This window comes from Zalophus californianus, chromosome 5 (assembly GCF_009762305.2).
Source record: "Zalophus californianus isolate mZalCal1 chromosome 5, mZalCal1.pri.v2, whole genome shotgun sequence".
NCBI lineage: Eukaryota > Metazoa > Chordata > Mammalia > Carnivora > Otariidae > Zalophus > Zalophus californianus.
The window spans coordinates 115278907-115292384 of NC_045599.1; the positions used below are offsets into that span (position 1 = coordinate 115278907).

At 42.6% G+C, this 13478-nt stretch overlaps 1 pseudogene; it reads right to left on the reverse strand.

Moving 5' to 3' along the window:
• Positions 1–3104: 3104 nt before the first annotated feature.
• On the reverse strand, positions 3105–4835 carry LOC113928487 (annotated as a pseudogene).
• Between the last annotated feature and the right edge of the window lie 8643 nt (positions 4836–13478).

Here is a 13478-nt window from a genome sequence, read left to right on the forward strand (position 1 = left end):
CCAAGGGTTTTTAAAAAAAAAAAAAAAAAAACCTCCGTGCCCGAGGGGCGCCTGGGTGGCTCAGTCGGTTGAATGACTGCCTTTGGCTCAGGTCATGATCCTGGAGTCCCGAAATCGAGTCCCGCGTCGGGCTCCCTGCTCGGCGGGGAGTCTGCAGCTCCCTCTGACCCTCTTCCCTCTCGTGCTCTCTGTCTCTCATTCTCTCTCTCTCTCAAATAAATAAATACAATCTTTAAAAAAAGATGAAACCTCTGTGCCAGAAATGGGGAAGAAAATCAAATATATATATGTCTTATCATAAATCCCAGTATCACAGACTGACAGATCAAAGTGATTTGGTTGAGAAAAGAAAGCTGGAGTTGGAGACGTTATAACCAGAGGCCATAATGGGGATGGTAGTCATCAGTAGTGATTACTGTGCGGGACCAGAGACTCCTCAAGAAGATGCCAGTGCCCACTGCTGAGGAAACAAATCAACCACACTACATTGGAGATAGAAGACCCAGAACAGTGCTGTTCAATGAAATATAATGCAAGCTATACATATAATTTAAAGCTTTCTATTAGCCACATTGAAAAGGTAAAGAAAGAAAAAGAAAGGATGAAATTAATTTTAATAGTTAACATACAGGGGCACCTGGTGGCCCAGTCAGTCAGTAGAGCATGCAACTCTTGATCGCAGGGTTGTGAGTTCAAGCCTCACGTTGGGCCTAGAGCTTACTTGATAAATAAATAAATAAATAAACAAACAAATAAATAAATAAATAAATTTTAAAAGAGGTTAACCTACAGTTGACCCTTGTACAACATGGGTTTGAACTGTGTAGGTCAAGTTATATCAGATTTTTTAAAAAAGATTTTACTTATTTTTTTGAGAGAGAGATTATAAGATAAGGGGCAGAGGGAGAAGCAGACTCTCTGCAGAGCAGGGAGCCCAACTCGGGACTCAATCCCAGGACTCTGGGCTCATGACCCGAGCTGAAGGCAGATGCTTAACCAACTGAGCCACCCAGTCACCCCCATATCAGATTTTTAAAAAAATAAATACAGTATAGTGCTGTAAATGTATTTTCTCTTCCTTTTCTTTAAGATTTTATTTATTTATTTGACAGAGAGAGACACAGCGAGAGAGAGAACACAAGCAGGGGGAGTGGGAGAGGGAGAAGCAGGCTTCCCGCGGAGCAGGGAGCCCGATGTAGGGCTCGATCCCAGGACCCTGGGATCACGACCTGAGCCGAAGGCAGACGCTTAACGACTGAGCCACCCAGGCGCCCTTCTCTTCCTCTCTTAACATTTTCTTTTCTCTAGCTAACTTTATGGTAAGAATACAGTATATGATACATATAACCTACAAAATATGTGTTAATCTACTGTTTATGTTATCGGTAAGGCTTCTGGTCAGTAGTAGGCTTTTAGTAGTTCAGTGTTTGGGGAATCAAAAGTTATACTAGGATTTTCCAACTGTGCAGCACTCCTTAACCCCCGCATGTTCAAAGGTCAACTGTATCTTATTTAATCTAATATATCCACAATATTTTTTTTATTTTTTATTATTTTTATTATTTTTTTTTAAAGATTTTATTTATTTACTTGAGAGAGAGAGAGAGCACATGAGAGGGGGAGGGTCAGAGGGAGAAGCAGACTCCCTGCCGAGCTGGGAGCCCGATGTGGGACTCGATCCAGGGACTCCAGGATCATGACCTGAGCCGAAGGCAGTTGCCCAACCAGCTGAGCCACCCAGGCGTCCAATAATTTTTTTTTTTATGTTTTAAGTAATCTTTTCACCCAGTGTGGGACTTGGAATTACAACCCCAAGATCAAGAGTCACATGATCTACCCACTGAGCCAGTCAGGTGCCCCCAAAATATTTTCATTTCAGCTTGTAATCAACATAAAAAATGAGATACCGTGTGTGTGTATATATATTGTTTTTTTTTTTTTTAACATACTAAGCCCTTGAAAGTCAGTGTGTATTTCACATTTACAGCACGGAGTTTGGCCTCACCACATTTCAAGTGCTCAGTGGTCATATGTGGCTGGTGACTACTGTGTAGGACAACACAGATAAAGAGAACAGGGCAGATAAGGAGACACTGAAGGTTCTTTTCTTCTCCACTGTCATAAACACATGGAAGCCTCCATCTCTACTCAGAAACAATCTTGGCAAGGAATAGGGGTGAGGGGACCCTTCCAGCAGTAAGAAATATCTTTGATAGGGAGTTAAAATTAGGGATTAAGAGACTTTTTTTTTTCTTTAAAGATTTTATTTATTCATCTGACAGAGACAGGGACAGCGAGAGCAGGAACACAAGCAGGGGGAGTGGGAGAGGGAGAGGGAAAAGCAGGCTTCCCGCCGAGCAGGGAGCCCGATGCGGGGCTCGATCCCAGGAGCCCGGGATCATGACCTGAGCCGAAGGCAGACGCTTAACGACTGAGCCACCCAGGCGCCCCGGATTAAGAGACTTTTAACAAGAGGGACAGTTAATTTTAACTACATACCAAATTTTTCTTCAATTATCAGTGGCAGTGAGGACTCAAGGACAAGATGAGATCATTTAAAATAAAGAAATGTATAATTTTTTGTATATCTAACTAATACTGGGTACATTTCAATTCATATTACAAAAGTGAAAGAACTGTTTTTACTGTGAAGGAACCTAGCCATTATTAAGCGTATTGATGAAATAAATCACCATTTATCACATCGTATTTAGGCACAGCTCTTTGAAAGCTAAGGCAGTATTGCTTGAACCCTCCATATGCTTGTGATCTAAAGCCAAGACTACCTATAACAAGTCATGATAGTGGCGAAAGGGGTTTCTTGGGGGACAGGAGATTCCTAACTAATGAAGTCTCAAACAACATGTTAGCACTAGTGCAATGCTTTAGAAAAGCTCTTCTCTACGCTGTTTTCTTTTTCTTTTTTTAAGATTTTGTTTATTATTTATGTCAGACAGACAAAGAGCACAAGAAGGGGTAGCAGCGGGCAGAGGGAGGAGCAGACTCCCCGCTGAGCAGGGAGCCTCCATCCCAGACCTCCGGGATCATGACCTGAGCCGCCGGCAGAGGCTTAACCGACTGAGCCCCCCAGGCGCCCCTAAGCTGTTTTCATTACTGTGTTGCACTCAACAGGTTGGCTCTTTTCTGGCTTTACTTTTTTTTTTTTTTTTAACTGGCTGCTTGGAGTTTATTTTCCACTTGGTGCAAGGCACATGGTTACAGGGTGTCAGGAAGGCTTGCACGTGGCTTGGATAATAAAAAGTGGGGTTCTCTCAGCTTCCGTTTTTGGTGTTTTGCTGTTTTGCTATAAAAAAACCCCAAATGTCTGCTTGCAGTAGCCTGCCTAGTCTACGGGGAAGGGAGGGGCTCTGACGAGCCTAGCGCCTCCCCGAGCCTGGTGGCTGGTAGTGGCCACCCAGGATTGGGGTCGGGTGTTGGCTTTGCCTGGCTGACCACCAGGTTGCTTCCCATGGCTTCCAGCGCCAAGTCACAGGTGATCATGCCACTGGAGGCCTGGAGAGATCCTGAGCGTTCTGGCGACTCCAACACTGTAGCCGTGAACCGGAGAGTGGACTTCCCGAAGAAGCAGCTCGCCCACCAGTGCCCGGGGTTGGCTTTGGGGAGACCAGGGTGGTGAGGGATGGCTTCCCCAGGATGCGCTGCACTTCGTAGGAGCTGTTACTGGAAGTGGAACCCAGGCGGCGCCGGTGATAGTCGTGGGTGGGGAGCCGTTGGCGCTTGTGGACTGGTGGAAACCTCGGCGGTGACCCCCTGCGGGTCTCGGCGCAAGATCACGGGTGGCTGGGACGATGGGTGGGGGCGGGGGCGGGGACGCTAGGCCGCTGAGCCCATTTGCGGAGGAGACCACGGAAAGCCGCTCCAGGAGCGAGGTGCACACGGGCTCTGCCTTTGCTTTTGTTTACTTTTGACGTTCCCCTATCTTCTCGGTTCTGAACCTGATTCTACCCAAACTTCATGAACCAATGTAAGTTCTGTCCTCATCATGAACTGTGCCTGGACTGGTTCAATTTATTTCAGAATTTATTTATTTATTTTTTATTTATATTTTAAAGATTTTATTTATTTGACAGAGAGAGAGAGCACAAGTAGGGGGAGTGGCAGGCAGAGGCAGAGGGAGAAGCGGGCTCCGCAGAGCAGGGGGAGCCGGATGTGGGACTGGATCCCAGGATCCTGGGATCATGACCTGAGACACCCAGGCGCCCTGGACATGTTCAGTTTAAATAGAACTTACTGTGTGGTTCTCATTACATGGCTTCGCTCTTAATTATATATCCTTTAGTATTATTTTCCAGTTATTTTCTTTGCAAATGTCTTATCTTACCAGTGAACTCCCACTGTACTCATGGGAAGAAACTTTCATTTCTTTTATAGACCTGATGGCATTCAGTGAAGGCTGGGCTTGAGCCGAATCCTCAAAAAAAAAATCTTTGTTGCTTGAATTGAATCAACTAAGTAGTCTGTGATGGTTCCATTTGAAACCTAAAGTAGCCAAATGAAGTCATTTTAATGTAGTCAGACTCTGTTAGCTCAGGGAAGCGATTATAGAAAGAGGAGTGCTACCTGAAAACAGATAATTTTATGGAATGACATTCTGGGCATTGCATTGGCAATTTTGATTCTACTCTCTTTGAATACACTTTGAGTTGAAGAATGCACCTGACCTTGTATTCTCCCGAACACTGTTCATGAAGCTGTTGGTCATTTCTTCTTAGCTGCAGTGAGGACAAAAGATGGTCACCATCACTAAATGGCTCTGCTTTTTGCCACAGATTTCTTCCACTAGTTCCTAGAAGATGTTCATCCTCTTCAGGCATATTAACATCCAAAATGACTCTTGTGCTTGGCACTTTTGGAGCATCCTAAAGTCTACCATTTGCACATCTTTGATCAATGACCATGAGTTGAAACTACTCACTAGTGGGGCACCTGGGTGGCTCAGTCATTAAGCGTCTGCCTTCAGCTGAGGTCATGGTGTCAGGGTCCCGGGATCGAGCCCTGCATCAGGCTCCCTGCTCCATGGGAAGCCTGCTTCTCCCACTCCACCTGCTTGTGTTCCCTCTCTTGCTGTGTCTCTGTCAAATAAATAAATAAAATCTTTAAAAAAAATAAAAATAAATTAATAACAGCTTAGTCTCAGTTTTTTGTCTTTGCCTTTACCATGCTAAAGACACAGATTGGTATGCCCACCTCAAATGAAGGCAAAGTCCGTAAGGTGTATGATGATGTAGTACATACCGACTACTCAGGAGAAAAATGCCCACCAAAGACGTATTCCATGTGTTTTTTTGCACATACACATACATGTATGCAGGTTTTTAATATGAAATACTTCAGAAACAACAGTCCTGTGATACATCAGTGCTATTCAAAGTAGTGCTTAAGGAATTATGCTTCTAGTACTCTGGGGAGTCATTGTAGCCTTCAGGCACATTGTAAGATAATAAAGATATCTAAATAAGGTTATAGCTTCAGTTCTGATTTTGGATGATTTGACATGACCTTGAGCTTATCATTTGTTTTTAATCATAGCCCTTTAACATTTGTTAGGCCCATGGCTTTTTCTCTTGTTTCCCTATCTTGAGTACTTTAATATTGATATTCTGTCATTTAAATCATCTTTATGCTGTTCATTTTTGTGTGTGTGCTGAAATAATAATTCTTTGACCAGAAAGACTTTTTTCTCCCCCAAGAAAGGCTTTCATACCTTTAAAGAAAATTTATTTATTTGACAGAGGGAGAGAGAGAGAGCAAGCACGAGCAGGGGGAGCGGCAGGCAGAGGGAGAAGCAGGCTCTCCGCAGAGCAAGGAGCCTGATGCAGGACTCAATCCCAGGACCCTGTGATCATGACCTGAGCCAAAGGCAGACACATAACCCACTGAGCCACCCAGGAACCCCTTGAAGTTTTGTTTTGAATTTCTTTTCAGTCTAAATAATGTTTTATAATAGTCATTTCTTTTTCTTTAAGCTGTCAAAATTAGTCTGGGGGAAAGTGCATACTCTTTATATATATATATATCTCATCCTTCACACATTTCTCAAAACATCAGAAAAACATATAAGTATTAAGAAAATATGAGGGGTAGGGGCGCCTGGGTGGCTCAGTCGTTAAGCGTCTGCCTTCAGCTCAGGTCATGATCCCAGGGTCCTGAGATCTAGCCCCACATGGGGCTCCCTGCTCCGCGGGAAGCCTGCTTCTCCTTCTCCCGCTCCCCCTGCTTGTGTTCCCTCTCTTGCTGTGTCTTTCTCTGTCAAACAAATAAATAAAATCTTTAAAAAAAAAAAGGAAAATATGATGGGTTTTTTTGTGTGTTTTTTTTTTTTTTTAAGTCTTGATTCTTCCACTGATACTCTTGGAGAACTTAAGTATTAAGACTAGGGTCAACTGTGAGGTTGAGGAAAGATGTTACATGTGTACAGCAATAGATAACATGGATTTCATAACAGCATTGCTAGTTTTATAATCTTTTTTTATAGTCCATAGTTCAGATAAAACTCTGTAGATATGACCTTCATTTGAATCTAAAGCATGTTGCAAATCAGCACAGAGAGGAGAAGCTCAAGTAAATGTAAACATTTGGAATTTTAAAAATAAAAATTCCCCTGTTTGCAAAAAAACAACCATTGCTTTCAAGTTTTTTTTTTTAAAGATTTTATTTATTTATTTGACAGAGAGAGACAGCAAGAGAGGGAACACAAGCAGGGGGAGTGGGAGAGGGAGAAGCAGGCTCTCCACTGAACAGGGAGCCTGATGCGGGGCTTGATCCCAGGACCCTGGGATCATGACCTGAGCCGAAGGCAGATGCTTAGCGAATGAGCCACTCAGGCGCCCAAGTTTTTTTTGTTTTTTTAAAGATTTTATTTATTTATTTGAGAGAGAGAATGAGATAGAGAGAGAGCATGAGAGGGGAAAGGGTCAGAGGGAGAAGCAGACTCCCCGCTGAGCAGGGAGCCCGATGTGGGACTCATCCCAGGACTCCAGGATCATGACCTGAGCCGAAGGCAGTCACTTAACCGACTGAGCCACCCAGGCGCCCCCAAGTTTTTTTTTAAATAATGCTCTGTGTAGAATCAAATCTTGAAAAATGAAGAAACGAAATGGAATGAACATTAGTGAGTGTATAATAAAAAAATAAACAAACCAACATCAAATGTCTTTGCCAAAGGGGATCTGGGTCTAATAAGCAATGCTCTCTAGTCAATGCCAATGAAATGGTGCAAGTCACAATCAAGGTGTGGAAAGAAAACACAAATGACAATAAGGAGAATTTATAAGAAAGATCTTACTCTTTAATATATTTAACTTGTTTCCACTTACTCTAATGAGAATACCAGAGAAGTTTCTAGAGCATGGTTGGCATGGGAAGCAGAAATCCCTGCTCAAGGAGAATGCAAGAAGGATGCAAAATTTCCTCAAATAACCGTAAGTACAGCCAGCAATGATTCCAAGTGCACTAAAGCCAACTCCGAGAATTTACCTCCCTTGGGCTAAGTTGCTTTCTTTCTTTCTTTTTTTTTTTAAGATTTTATTTATTTATTTGAGAGAGAGAATGAGAGATAGAGAGCACAAGAAGGAAGAGAGTCAGGGGGAGAAGCAGACTCCCCGCTTAGTGGGGAGCCCGATGTGGGACTCGATCCTGGGACTCCAGGATCAAGACCTGAGCCGAAGGCAGTCGCTCAACCAACTGAGCCACCCAGGCGCCCAGGGCTAGATCACTTTCATCTTTAACTGGGATGGTTCTCCAACTGACCTCCTCCACCTATTCATGTCCCTCCTCTTTCCTCTTCTTCCTCCCCGATCCTTCTTCCTCAATTCTGCAGACAGTAGGATTTTTAAAAATTAAAATCTGATGATATCTTTGCCCTGCTCAAATTTTTCAATTACTTCCAATTGCTCTTTGGATAGAATTTTAAGTCCTACAAGTTTTTGCATGATCTGGTTCCTGCTGATCTCTTCAGCTACATTTTCTACCTTTCTTTGCCTCCCTCACTGAATTTCAAACTCAATGTCCTATTTGCTGTTTCTCAAATAAACCAAGTTCTTTGACCCTTTAGAGTATTAGCATAAGCTGTGTCTGTCTGTCTGTCTGAGAGAATCTTCATCACCACCCCCATCCCAACAGGCCACCGCTGCCTGCTAGTTCCTCCTCAAGCTCCAAGTCTCAGTCTAGGTTAGGCTATATATTATTACAGTAGCCGATACTTTGCCTTTACACATATTCCTTGTGTAAGTAAACTTACTCAAACCACTAGTAATTTTAGTAGAAATGTGCTGAATTGTTTATTGTCTATCTTTCTCACTAGATTTTAAGCTCTGTGTGGGCAGGGATTGTGTCTACCTTGTTTATTACTGCAGTCTACATGTCTGGCCTTGTGCCTGACTCATAGCTGGTGTTTAATAAGCATCTCTGGAATGAATAAGGTTGTAATGTAGACATGATCCGTGGGAAACCTTGTCGTTGCCTCCATTTTCACCTTGAACTAGGACTCTCAGCTTTTTGTTTCATCTAAAAACTTTAAATCACCAAAGAGGGATGTCTGGCTGACTCAGTCAAGAGAGCATGTGACTCTTGATCTCAGGGTGGTGAGTTCAAGCCCCATGTTGGGTGTAGAGCTTACTCAAAAAAAAAAAAAAATCATTGAAGAAAGTGAATGACGTAGACTGAAGACTTTTTTGAGAGCTGAAGAAGAGAAACATCACATACCACACAGTAACCCTTAATTGAAAAATTCCTATTAGATATTTCCATTCTTCCTCTCAAAGCTCCTTTTTAGCTTGTTGTCTTACCATTGACCTTCCAAGCAGCCCGTGCAAATTCCTGGACTCCTAGCCTTCACTGCTCTGATTTCACAGCACCAATGAGGGTCTTTCTCTATTTCTTTTTTAATGTGGAATATTTTAGATTCCATCCTTGTATTAGTTTTCTAGAACGGCCACAATGAAGTACCATAAACAGGGTGCTTTAAAGAAGAGAAATGTACTGTCTCAAAGTTTTAGAGGCTAAAACTCCAAGATCAAGGTATCAGCAGGACTGGTTTCTTTTCAGGACTGGGAGGGAAAATCTGTTCCAGTCCTCTTGTCTAGCTTCTGGTGGTTTTGCTGGCAATCTTTGGCATTCCATGGCTTGTAAAAGAATCACCTGGATCTCAGCTTTCATCCTCACACAGCCTTCTCCCTGTGTGCGTCTGCATCCAAATTTTCCTTCTTATAAGGACACCAGTCACATTGGATTAGGGCCCACCCTAAACGGCCTCATCTTAACTAAATACATTTGCAATGGCCATATTTCCAAGTAAGTTCACTTTCCGAGGTATTGGGAGACGAACTTCAACACATTACCCATAACAATCCTCCTACTCCCCATCCTTCTCCATAAAGGAAAACCTCTTGGACTCTATCTTCCTTATAAAAAGGGTTGGAGGGAATTATAGGTAAGGGGAATTGTTAGTAGCAAATACATTTTATCTGTTCGAAATAATTTCCTCTTACAAGTGACTGAAAAACTAAGAAGTCTCTCAATCTTTCCTACAGATTTATTTTCCAAAAATATAGATCAGGTGACATCATTCTCTTGCTCAAAGACTGAAGGTAGGGGACATCGTGTCTCTCTTGGTGACCATTACATCTCTAGCCCCTGGCTTCTTGCCGGTCACATAGTAGGCTTTCCTAGATATTTGTTGAATGCAATTGAAGAACTTTAATAACTGCTTTTCACCTTCAGAACAAAGACCAAATTCATCAACTGAACCCACAGCAATTTGACTGCACCCTATTTTGTAGCTTATCTACTATTCTACTCCTTTCAACCATATACCTTTAGTATAAAAACTATCTGCTGTGGTTCTTTGAGAACACTCTCCACTTTCACCTACATTCTTTTTTTTTCCTCCTCCCACATTCTTTAATTCAAACTTTCCCCTTTGCTTGGAATGTGTTTCTTCTACTTTCTAGCCTTTATGGTCCCGCTCAGACTGTCTCGCCTCTTCTGATGATAAATCTTTTTCCTCTAGGCAGAATTAATCTCTTTTTCAAACAGCTTCATAGCATTTTGGATACTTTTGACAACAGATCTCTCGGTAGAATTATTTAGAATTGTGTCTATCTCCCAAGTAGATTAGAATTCTTTTAGGACAAAGGACATGTCCTATTCATGTTGCTATCTTTCACAAAGCCAGGAACACTCCTTTGTACTATAGATATCAACCAACACAAGTTTCATTGTGAGTTGTTCTTTTTTTTTAAGTAAGCCCTATGCCCAACATGGGACTCGAACTCACGACCCCAAGATCAAGAGTTGCAAGCTCTACCGACTGAGCTAGCCAGGCACCCCATAATTAGTGAGTTGTTTTTTTTTTTTTAAGATTTTATCTATTTATTTGACAGAGAGAGACACAGTGAGAGAGGGAACACTAGCAGGGGGAGTGGGAGAGGGAGAAGCAGGCTTCCCGCGGAGCAGGGAGCCCGATGCATGTCCTGGGATCATGACCTGAGCTGAAGGCAGGCGCTTAACAACTGAGCCACTCAGGCGCCCCAATTAGTGAGTTTTAAATGTGTTCCCCTAGGCTATATTGTTCATTTTTTTTCCACTGTAAGAGCTCCTTTGTAATCATATTTTTTGGACTTTCCTGAAAAACTGTATAATGACAAAGAAATTACTAGAAATTCAATAATATATATATTTAAAGATTTTATTTTTATTTATTTGACAGAGAGAGAGAGCGCACAAGCAGGGGGAGCAGCAGAGGGAGAGGGAGAAGTAGGCTCACCGAGCAGGGATCCCAATTCGGGGCTCGATCCCAGGACCCTGGGATCAGGACCTGAGCAGAACAAAGGCAGATGCTTAACGACTGAGCCACCCAGGCACCCCTCAATAATATTTTTAATAAATTTGTGTTTTATTTATCACCAAATCATCTACAGATGGGAAAAAAATAGGTGTTCATATTTTACAAACCATATTTCAATGTTTGGTGTGCACGTGGATTTGTAGACCCTTTGCACACTCAGTAGCTTATAAGTTGCAAGTACTTTTCTAGGAAATAAAGGCTCATTGAAGGGTTTTGGTTGGGTAATGACAAAGGAAAGTTAAACTACACAAAAATGAGATACATGTTTTTCAAAATACTCTGTCTTGCTTTCATATCTTTATTCATCCAATGAATATTTTTTCAGTATTTAGTATGTGCTAGGCAGCATTCTTGGTGTTGGGCATATGGGAGGTGCCACGTTGGTATCAATGGAGGTGATGAGAAGTGGCTGGATTCTGGATATGTTCTGAAAGTAGGAGGGTGCCTGGGTGGCTCAGTTGGTTAAGGGTCTGTCTTCCGCTTAGGTCACGATCCCAGGGTCCTGGGATCGAGCCCTGCATCTGGCTCCCTGCTCAGTGGGGAGCCTACTTCTCCTTCTTCTGCTCCTCCTGCTTGTGTTCCCTCTCTCACTGAGTCTCTCTCTGTCAAATAAATAAATAATCTTAAAAAAAAAAAGGAAAGTAGATGATGAGGGAACAGAAGGCAAGCTGAGGACAAAGCAAAAGCTGACACCCCACAACCCCGCCCCCATGGGATGTATATGACATTCCTCTAGCACTCCTGGCTGCCCTAAAGCTAAGGAGAGAAGAAACAAATAGTTAAACTTATGGAGCTCACAATCCTGCAAGACATGAGTCTCCCTCGGTTTACAAATGTCTTAGGAATCTACAAGAACAAAGCATTTCCATCAAGAACCTAGCTTCCAGAAGGAAATGTAGATACAATCAAACGTCCTTATAACCTGCAGCCCATTGACAGGTACTTGAAACAGATGGAGGGTAAATGTTCCTCCAGGAAGCTCCTAACTATCTTCATGTTAATGTTTTGCTAGAGGGAAAAACAACCTTAACTTGACAATGGCAAGGCCTCTGGTATCCTGTGAGTCTTCTTTAACATATGAAAATCCTTTTGAAAACTCCCTTTTCCTTACCTCCCCCAAACCCATAGTATATAATCAGTCACACCCCACAACCCCAGGGCAGCAGCTCTTTCTGCCCATGGGTCCTGTTCCCATGCTTTAATAAACCACCATTCTGCACCAGCCGTCTCAAGAATTCTTTCTTAGTCGTCGGCTCTGGACCTCACCCCACCGAACCTCACCTATATTCCAAAACCCCATCAGTAGAGTCAGCAGGATTATGGACAGATTAGATGGAGTGTATGAAGGAAAAGAGTCAGTGATGACTCCAAGGCTTTTGATTGGAGCAGTTGGAAGAATAGAATTGCTGTTTGCTGGAATACAGAGGACTGTTGGAGGAGAGGTTTGGGGCTAATCAAGAATTTGGTTTTGAATATATTCAATTTGAAATGACTATGAGTCAAGAGAAGATGTACGGAGATATTTGCTAACGTAGGTATCTCTTCAATGAATATAAACAAAATTAGAGGTGTGTTAGAGCTGGCTCACACCAGCTCACAAGAGCTGATCATTACATTTTTAGGAATTTTTGAGCCAGTTGTTAAGAATTAACAAGCTGGGGGCGCCTGGGTGGCTCATTTGGTTAAGCGTCTGCCTTCGGCTCAGGTCATGATCCCAGGGTCCTGGGATCGAGTCCCGCATCAGGCTCCCTTCTCCTTGGGAGCCTGCTTCTCCCTCTGCCTCTCTCTCTCTCTCTCTCTCTCTCTCTCTCTCTCGTGAATAAATAAATAAATAATCTTAAAAAAAAAGAATTAAGCTGTTGGGGGGCCTGGCTGGCTCAGTTGAAAGTGCATGTGACTTGATCTTGGGGTTTTAAGTTCAAGCCCCACTTTGGGAGTAAAGATTACTTAAAAATAAAAATCTTTTAAAATAATTCACAAGCTGTTATTCAAAATTAAGCTATACTAATGTATAAAGTGTATTAAATAAATTATACTGAGAAAAGTAATACATATGTGTGTGTGTGTGTGTGTGTGTGTGTATTATGTAGGCTCTATGCCCAGTGTGGAGGCCAATGCAGGTCTCAAACTCACGACCCCGAGATCAAGACCTGAGCTGAGATCAAGAGTCAGACACTTAGCCAACTGAGCCACTCAGGCACCCCAAAAGTAATGCATATTTTAAAACTTATCACTTCCTAATTATTTTAATAATGTCTGTGATGATGAGGTTAGATCTTCTGTATCTGTTCAGTGTAAGTACTATAGAATGGTGCACATCGGGGCGCCTGGGTGGCTCAGTTGGTTAGGCGGCTGCCTTCGGCTCGGGTCGTGATCCCAGGGTCCTGGGATCGAGCCCTGCGTCAGGCTCCCTTCTCGGCAGGGAGCCTGCTTCTCCCTCTCCCTCTGCCTGCCTCTCTGCCTACTTGTGCTCTCTCTCTCTCTCTCTCTGGCAAATAAATAAATAAATAAAATCTTTAAAAAAAAAAAGAATGGTGCACATCTCTTTTCAATTCTGGGTTCAGTGACATCACATTGGTAACTTGAAATTAACTATGATAGTATAATTACC